This window comes from Urocitellus parryii, chromosome X (assembly GCF_045843805.1).
Source record: "Urocitellus parryii isolate mUroPar1 chromosome X, mUroPar1.hap1, whole genome shotgun sequence".
In the NCBI taxonomy this organism is placed as follows: Eukaryota; Metazoa; Chordata; class Mammalia; order Rodentia; family Sciuridae; genus Urocitellus; species Urocitellus parryii.
Genome location: NC_135547.1, coordinates 55,973,827 through 55,984,336, shown reverse-complemented (window position 1 = coordinate 55,984,336; position 10,510 = coordinate 55,973,827).

Genomic DNA, 10,510 nt, shown 5'->3' with positions numbered 1-10,510 from the left:
TGCAAAATCTCTGGTCTTAATCTAGGTTTTTAATCCATTTTGAGTTGACTTTTGTGAAAAGTGAGAGATGGAGATATAGTTTCATTTTCCCATATATTGATATCCAGTTTTCCCAGAACCATTTGTTTCGGAGGCTCCTTTCTCCAACATATATTTTTGGCCCTTTTGTCAAAAATATGATGACTATATCTATGTTGGTTTGTTTCTGTGTCTTCCATTCTATTCCATTGGTCTATGTATCTGTCTTTGTGCAAGTACCATGCTGTTTTTCTCATAATTGTTCTGTAGTATAATTTGAAGTTGTGTATTATGTTACCTCTAGGATTGCCCTTTTTGATTAGAAATGCTTTGGCTAGTCTTGATCTTTTTTCTTTTACCTGAATTTTAGAATTTTTAAAATCCAGTTCTGTGAAGAATGTCATTATTATTTTTATGCAGATGGCATTGAATCTGTAGATCACTTTTGGTAATATGTCCATTTTGGATGATATTAATTCCATATCTGTAGCTGGGCATGGTGAGACATGCCTGTAATCCCAGTGGCTCAGGAGACTGAGACAGTAAAGTCACAAGTTCAAAGCCAGCCTCACAATGGTGAGGCACCAAGCAACTCAGTGAGACCTTGTATCTAAATAAAATACAAAATTGGGCTTGGGATGTGGCTCGGTGGTTGAGTGCCCCCTAGTTCAATCGCTGGTACCTACCCACCCCCCCAAAGAATCTGTGTATCTGTGAACATGGGAGGCTTTTCACATTTTAGTACATTCTTTTTCAGTATTCTATAATTTTCCTTGTAGAGGTCTTTCATGTCCTTGGTTAGATTTATTCCTAGATTTTTTTTCTGGACATTTTTAGGCTCTTTTGAATGGAGTTGTTTCCCTGATTTATTCCTCAGCAGATTCATTATTGGTATACAGAAACGTTATTGATTTTTGTATGCTGATTTTGTATCCTGCTACTTTGCTGGATTTCTCAGATTATTATTAAGAAGAAACATGCCAGGTAAATTCAAATCTGACAGAACTGGATCCTTATGTAACAAAAAACACTTCACTGTCACACCTTCCTACCCACCCTGCCAGTTTTCTGCCACTCTCATTCTCATTTTCTCAGATTGAGAAGTCTTCTGATAGAGTTTAGGAGTCTTATGAGTAAAGGATTATATCTGCACACAGTGATAATTTGACTTTCTCTTTTCCTATTTGTATCCCTTTAATTTCTTTCTCTAGCTTAATAGCTCTGGATGAAATCTAAAGTACTATGTTGAATAGGAGTGGTGAAAGTGGAATTCTTATCTTGTTTCTGATTTTAGAGGAAATTCATTCAGTTTTTTCCCCCACTCACTATGATGTTGACTTTGGATTTGTCATATACAGCCTTCATTGTGTTTAGGTAAGTTCCTTCTATCCCTAATATTATTAAGGTTGTTATCTGAAGGTGTGTTGAAATTTTTCAAAGGCTTTTTAATCATATATTGAGATGATCATTCAATTTTTGCCCTTGGTTATATTTATGTGCTGTATTGCATTTATTGATTTGGGAAGGTTTAATCATTCTCTTTTTTAAAATTTTTTGTTGTTGTTGCATATGGACACAATGCCTTTATTTCGTTTATTTATTTTTATGAGGCACTGAGGTTTGAACCCAGTGCCTCACACATGCTAGGCTAGCACTCTACCACTGACCCAGAACCCCAACCCAGGTTTAATCATTCTTGCATCCCTGGGATGAAAGCAACTTGATCATTATATATGATCTTTTTAATATGTCAATGTATATTATTTGCAAGTATTTGTTAAGGATGTTTAGATCTATGTTCAGCAAGAATATTTATTTGTAATTTTCTTGATGTGTCCTTATCTGGTTTTGGTATCAAAATAATACTGACTTCATAGAATGAGTTTGGAAGTATTCACTCCCTTTCTTTTTTATGGAATAATTTGAAGGGCATTGGCATTAGTTCTTTAAAGACCTGGTAAAATTCCTCTGTGAATCCATCTGGTCCTGAGCTCTTCTTTGTTGGAAGGCTTTTTATTGTTGCTTCAATCTCATTGCTTTTTATAGGTCTGTTTAGGTTTTCTATATCCTTACGGTTACATTTTGGTAAGTCATTTGTTTCTAAAAAGTTATCTATTTCTTCCATATTTTCAATATATTGTACATTTTCAAAATAGTTATTAATTATTCTTTTGAAATCAGTGGTGCCTGCTGTGACATCCCTTTTTTCATCTCTAATTTTATTGATCTGTCTTCTCTCTCCTTATTTGGCTAAGGGTTTGTTCATCTTGTTCTTATTTCCAAAGAATTGACTCTTTGTTTGATCTTTTCTGTTTTTTCAATTCTCTCATTCATTTAAGCTCTAATGTTTATTATTTCTTTCCTTCTACTAGTTTTGGAATTGTTTGTTCTTGTATTTCCAAGACATTGAAATGCATCATGAGGTTATTTATTTGAGTTCCTTCTTAAATTTATGTAGGCACTCATTGCTATAATGTTTCCTCTTAGAGCTGCCCTCATGGTACCCCACAGGCTCTTATATATTATATTTCTATTTTATTTTAATTTTAAGACTTTTATAATTTCTCTTTACTTCTTTGATGACCCACTCATCATTCAGAAGTATATTATTCAATCCCCAAGTGTTTGTAAAAATTCTATAATTTTACTTGCTGTTGATTTCTTATTTTATTCCATTATGATCTGATAAAATGCAAGGAATTATTTCAATTATTTTGTACTTGCTGAAACTTGCTTTGTGGCCTACTGTATGATCTAATGTGGAGAAAGTTCCATGAACTCAATGTTTATCTTAATTCCAAGGTTGGGAATATTCAGTATTATTTCACTAAATACATTATCTATGTCATTAGTCTGTATCTGTACTCCTTCCTGAAGACCTGTGGGTCTTGAATTAGGTTTCTTAATGTGTTCCAGAATATATGAACTTGGACCTTCAAATAGTAATACATTTAAAAAATAAGAAATTATAATAAGAATATACAAGAAGAGAATACCAGTGACATAAAAAAACCTAACATTGAAGAGTTTAAAATTCTTCTTCCCAAGGTATTTGAAACTGAGATTTTTACTGTGTCTTCTACCTTCGGATTATGACAGGTTTTTTGAAGTATAGTAAATGCCCAAGACTTGACTGTATGACCTCTAATTATCTCTAGGTATATAGTTGCTACCACACCAGTCATATCCATATGGAGGTGTGAGGAGCTTTATATTTAATTCTTCACATGTCTAGCTCAGGAGACTTCAAAAGCTGCTCAGAATTCGGGTTCTTCTGCCTATTCATACTGACCTCAACTGCTCACCTCTGAGGTTTACATGCATCTCTGGTTGCCTAAAAGCTCTCAGGAGGGTCTGAGGGAATGGCTCCAAGTGTCTGTGGCCCTGTAGTCATACCTTTTCTTGAAGCTGTAGATGTTCTGTGGGAAAATCCTATCCTGGGAGCTAACAGTACATATCTTGCCCTTCCCTTCTACTGCAAGGCTGAGGTGGCTCTGAAAGTTCTGTGGTGCATCCCAGTGCTTAAAATCCCTTTATTTATACATTGTAAACTGAGCTGGACTGCAGCAGGTATGTATTTCCACATAGTTATAAACTGCCACTTTCAAAAGACCTGCCGTCAGCCAGCCATAATCCATAGATCCCAAAAACTTGGTGCCACAGCCTCACTCCCGAACCCTGAAGCCAGGTAGATTCTTGGTTCAGACACTCTCCAACCAAGCATAAAGAAATGAGGAAGTGGCCATTCAGTCTTGAATAGACAAAAAATAAGAGACAAAAAAGAAAAAAAAAGAAAGAAAGAAAAAAGAGTGCAGAAATTTCTGATCCCCTCACAGACAACCTAGACAATGAAGTCCCTTTTAAGGTAATTCCCCCTCCCACCACTCACTGAATCCACAGGGAAGTACAGGTAAGTTATTCTTCTACACCATCTAACTACACAGTATCTAAGACTCCTTTTTGCTCAGACTTCATACCTGCCCCAGTACTGGAGTCTGCATTTCTTGAAATCTCTATGATTTCCTTCTTTCAGCTCTCTGAAGGGGAGCTTCCCCTCCCCCACCAACTAGCCTTGTGTCTGGTGCTGATTTTTTTTTCTTCTTTTTCTAATTCTCTTACTATTCTAAAACAAAGCAAAACACTACTATTTATGTGTTGCACCTGGTTGCTGACTCCCTGAATGGAACTCCAGTGCTTGCCTCTTGCTCCCCTATTTCACCATGCTGCTGAACAACTGTTGATTTGATCAGTCTTAAGAAGCAGCATGCTAGATGCCACTAGTCTGCCATTTTCTATTGTCCCTCACAAATAGATGTTGTTCTTTTTGTTGTTTTTCATTTTACAGAGGAGGAAACTGAGGCTGTGTAAAGTTAGTGATTGAGTGAAGTATTAAACCTGTGCCTGCCAGACCCAAGGCCTTTGAACTGCTCTTTAAGAATTTTTACATATAGCAGTATGGAATTATAGCTCCCATAACATACAATTCATCCATGTAAATTGTATTATTCTGTGATTTTTAGTATATTCACAAACTTGGGAAACTTACCAACCCTGTCTAACTTTAGAACATTTTTATTAACCTAAAGGGAATCCATTAGCAATTATTTTGCAGTTTCCACCAAACATTCAAGCATTAAGCAGCCACTAGTTTACTTTCTGTCTCTAAAACCTCCTTATGATTTTCATAATGCTAGCTCTAAGAATGACCTTTCTGGGATAGTAGTAACTATTATTTACTAAAAGCATTGTGCAAGGTACTTTTTATGTTATTTCAGTTTCCACAATCATCTTATGAAATAGGTTATCAGTCACTCCAATTTTCAGATAAAGAAACTAAGACTGAGATGGACTATAATACATTCCCAAGGTCATAGAGTTGGTAGAGCTGGTATTTTAATCTACATATATGTCTGCTCAAAACTCTCACATCTTTTTCCAGTATGTTAAATTTAGGTATGGTATAGGAGCTTAAATCTTAGATTGAACTATATAAAATTGCCAATATTAAGTCATTTTTCACCTTCAGAAATTGCCATTTCATAAGACTTAACTAGATAGTACTAAAACCTTATGTAGGAATAGACCTTAAAAGAAGAATTTGTGCCCTGTTCCACAAAAAGCTTTCACTTTGCTTTGGAAGTTGAGCTCTATAGATGATCATACAGCTCATATATACTGCTTGTCCTTTTCTTTTTGTTTCTTCTAAAGACACCTTAAATATCCTCAGATCCATAAGGACAGCCATTTGGTTTCAGGTTAATCTCCTAAAAGAATTTTAGATTTTTTTATTAATGCTAAATTGATTATAAAAGAAATTGTAGCCAGATGCTGAGGTGCATGTCCACAATATCAGTGACTTGAGAGACTGGGGCAGGAGGATCATAAGTTCAAGTCCAGCTTCAGCAACTTAGCAAGTCCCTAAGCAACTTAGTGAGATCCTGTCTCAAAATTAAAAATGAATAAATAAATAAATAAATAGATAGATAAATAAATAAATAAAAAGGGCTGGAGATGCAGTTCAGTGGTAAAGGATCCTTAGGTTTAATCCCCATGACCAAAAAAAGAAAAATGGAAATTTTAAAATGTTGGGTCTTTTACAAACATAAGGAACACTGGATCACTACTGCTCAATTTAAGCAGGAACACAGAGTCCATTTCAAAGCTTCACATTCTTCCTTACCAACATCTCTCATAGTGAGGATCTAGCTCAGGAGTAAGGCAAGTTTCAGGAGAAGAGGTAAGGCTGTCTCTTTTTCAACTTATTTGATGTAGCTACATTAAAGCAACTACATCAAAACATCATGTAGAATTCAAGATGTTAACTATTCTGTAGGCATAGGATAGAAATCAGGACCCTCACCGCATTATCATAGAACTGTGAACTTCTATTTTAATTTAGGAAGGGAACATAGATTACTAACTAAGTAATACACCAGGGAAAGAACACCTAGTGGAAACAAATATCTTACTTGGAATGGCGTGTTCCAGGTCTAGAAGAGTCAGTGACATTATTTTCACTGACTTTAAACATATATGCACACACAAATGTTAGACTGGCAGGAATTGTTGTGATGGTGGTGATAGGTTTTTGGTTTTGTGTAAGTTTTCTCCCTCCCCCCACCACTCTGGTCTCTTCTCAGTTGAGCAGGATTATCATAGATCTTAGTTCCTTTAGAAGACTGCTTATGGTGCTTTACTTATACTTAACTGTTTATCCTTTTAAAGAATACCTGATAGATCATCCTTATGTGAATGAGCCAGAACATTAAAGATGGATAACTGCCTAACAAATTTCATTCTTGTCTAGTTTCTATCAAATGATTCTATGTAGTATTAGAAAATAATATAAGCATGAAACCCAGAAAACTATTTTATTTCCCTACATTAATTTTGGTAGCAATTACTCTAGCTGCAGTTATTATATTAGGTATTATGTTATCTTGTCAGTAATACCAGATAACAGGAAATAAAAAGGAAAAGTTTAAATTCAAGAAAGTTCTAAATTACCTCATAGGTCTTTTTTCTTTCATCTTCCTCTAATTCCTATCAGTGTAAGAAAGGTAAATAGCAGGTTGTGTTTTGATGGATTAGCATTGGCAGATGCACAGCTGGGCATAACTAAGACAGTTGTTGGAAGCCAAAGTTCTTGTGGATTACCCACATCTGTTGCCCAAGTTGCCTGTGTCTATTAACATTGATGATAATCCTCCTTCTTAACAAGCTTATCACGTAAGATGTCTCTGGTGACTTTCTCAAGAGAGGGGTTGCTTTTCTGTGGATTTAGAGATCTACCTGTCTAAACTATGACTGCATCCAAGCTACACAGACTCTCTCTTTGTGTATATTTTGGATAAGATTTGATTCCCCCTTTTATTCAGATATGAAGCTAAAGGAAGGAGCCACTGGCAATCTATTGTTATCATTATTCTGAATTCCTGTGCATCATTGTGCCCAATATCTGATGAAAGTCCTCACTGACATTCTTTTAAAGTCCTTAACAAACACTATTAATTCCCCTTTTAATTCTGGCAATTAAAACTGTACTCATCCTGGGGTCTTTTCAGAAAGTAATGACATTTCTATCCTTTAGGCTCCTAGAAGTATGAGAATTTGCAGTCACTGAAGTAATCTCCTACTTTATTCCATATTCTCCGCCTCTAATTCAGACTCTTATAGATAAATATTAAACTCTTCCTACAAAAGCTATAAATCTTCTGGTAACTCTTATGGCAACATTATATAGAGGGATTCTTTCCTTCTGGGGGTTGAACCAGCAGATCATAATTTATCCAATACTATTATCATCTTAAAAATTTTTGTCATGCAGAGTCCCATTAGGTTAAAAAATGTCTTATCATTATATTATACAGAAGTCTTGACTTCTTGCTGAGCTGGCTCTTCATCCAGTTATAAACTATATCTAGGGAGTGACATTTCAGGATCAACATTGTATGCATGGAATGAAACTGCTCCTCTAGTACAAAAACCATTATTTTCTTGAGAATCACAAATATGTTAATTTTTAATAAGAAATTTGGCCAGGACTGTATACACTGCAAAAGCTAGAAAATCTCCATGGTCAAATAGCATAAGGGATATTTTTTTCAAAACAGTTCCAAATATGGCATTTCTAACCCTTTTCAAATCTCCATTTTGTTGCTGTAACTAATATTTACAGTTAAAAATAAGATCAAACTTAATGCAATTTGTGAATAAGGTTAGTTACCACTTTGGAATTTAGATCGTACTCAGCTTTTTTTTCACCTGAACTTAATTTTCTTTCCCTTTGTTAAAGCACTTCAAAAGAAACTTTTGAGACTACTCAGAACATCCCACAATAAGACTAAATGTTTATTTAGGTACCAAAATCATTCAAATGTTATAGTGTAGAAAGTAAATTTTATACCTACAGTAAAGTTTATAGCTACTAGAAAGGAAGTGCTGTGCTAACTCATCACTCCCACGAGAATGCTTTCTTCAGAAATGAATGGTTCTTTTTTTTTTTTTTTTTTCTTGTACTGGGGATTGAACCCAGTGGCACTTTATCACTGAACCACATCCCCAGCTCTTTTTATTGTTTTATCTTGAGACAGAGTCTCACTAAGTTGCTTAGGGCCTCACTAATTTGTTGAGGCTGGCCTCAAATTTATGATCCTCCTGCCACAGCCTCCTAAATCACTGGGATTATAGGGGTGCACCACCATTCCCAGCTCCTTTTCATTTTTAAGAAATGGAAACCACACAAATGCCAAAGGAGACTGAGTTCTGGGTCGGAACTTAAGGAAGAATAAGCTATATGTATGAAGGACTTTGCCAATCAAGGAAGCGTTGGTAGTTACTGAAGAGTCATTCTTTGTTATTCACCTTGAGTTTTATATTATCTTGCATAAATTGGAAAAGGAGCTTGCTTGGAAATACTTGCATGATCCCAAGAAAAGTTGGGGAAGAAAACAGCTCAGGTTGGTCAATTTTAGTGACCTTAGGTAGAAAGATCCAGCCAGTAAAAATGAAAAGAAATATCTAAGTGTTTTTTAATGCATCTTTGTTTTGCTATGCTTGCTATAGCACACATTTGTTATCATTATAATTTTAAAAGTCAAGTGTATTTTAATAAACTCCCTCTTACTAAGAAAAAAATGGGTTACATCCTTATGCCAGACACTGTCATAGGTGGTAGACTTTTCATTAAACTACATTTGGATTAATAAGCACAGGATATTGTAGTAGTGTTCACAACCACAGAATTGTAGATGTGGTTTTGAGACTGTTTCTGTACCTCATACCATCATTGAGAAACCACGAACCACAAAAGTGATTGTCCATACCTCCTAAACAGGTGAAAATGTGCTATGGATATTGTACAATTATATGAATGTATCACTAATATTGTATGCAGAGTTTTCCCTCTATTTTCTTTTACCCAAGAAAGAAATTTTCACACAGCAAGAAATTTAGATTAAAACAAACAAACAAAAAAATCCTGTGCAGACCTAAAGATTCTTCCCTTCCAAACAAAATCAGGAACAGGAATTTCTCCTCTAACAAATTCAATACTTTTATCCCAATATATGAAATTCGAACTCACAAGAGACTTTAAGAATCACCTGGATGTAAGACCCTCCTTTTTACAAAAAAAAAAAAAGGCAACTGAACAACTGAAACTCCAAGTTAGTGACAACCCAATGTAAGTAGAATCTCTGTATACTGTTTTTATTTTTCATTGTGTCCTCTAAATCCTGCTCTTGAAAGTTTTGCAGCCACTGGGGGTACAGAAATATGAAATGAAACTCCCTCAAGGGTCCTTGCAATAATGTTGTAAAATGAAATGGACAAATGGGACTTTTGGAATTCTTTTTTTCCATGGATGCTGTTCTCATCGTGTAGTAGCTAAATGTTACCTTAAAGGGAACATTTATGGGTAAAAACAAATGCAAATGCCACTGAAACTTACACATGTTTCCTCAAGTTGTGCAATTATAATAATCATTGAAATACATAAAACTTTCTATATCTGAAGAGAAACTCAAAATTGCAATAATGTAGTGGCATAATGGCAATGGATTCTGCTGGGATCTCTTTAAAATTGATAAAACAATGGAATAGACATCAGCCATATTTTCTATTTTTACTAGTGAACTCACATCCAATTTTCAAGATTGTATGATTTTTTTCAGAAATATTAGAGCATGTCAAACAATGTAAACAGAGAATATTAAAAAAGAATAGTATAAATTTGAAGAATAGATCGAATATTAAAGTCTGATATTGCTTGCTTATGACAAAAGTTTAATAAAAATAAAGTAGCACTATTAATTCATTCTAATGATAAATTTTACCAGAGGAAAAAAAAACAAATAATATGGATATGAATCCTTTCCATGACATTTTTTTGGCTCATGATAAATAACACGCCAAGTGTTAACTTCATCTTAGAATCAATGTGAAAGTTCAATTTATTCCAGATCATTTGGCCTGCTGAATAATACATGGTCAACCATACTAAGTATTACTTTAAAAAACAATGTGGTCTTTTATGTTATAATTTGCCTTATTTTATTTCCTTTGTATGTGGTTACCAATTCACCTCCCTGTGACATGTATTAAGCACCCAATAATTTCTCAAAATGATTCATATCATGCTTTTATCTGGAAATATATAACCAAAAATTTATGTCATTTATTAAATCCTAATTATGAGCTAATTATCAGACTCTTTACGTAATACATCATTTACTTCTCTCAACAAACCTGAGACACAGGTATTGTTTTCCTTATATAGTACATGAAGAAACTGAGAGAAGGTAATTCATGCATTTGTTGAGAGGCTGCACCAAAATTTGATCCTTAATCTCCGAAAGGTTAGATCCAAAATCTATGCTCTTTCCAGAACATTATAGTTTGGTATCTTGGACTTATAGTGTGATTATTCTTCAAGAGATTGAATATTCTTTCCAATCAGGTTTATACCGTAAGAAATCCTTCAATAATGTCC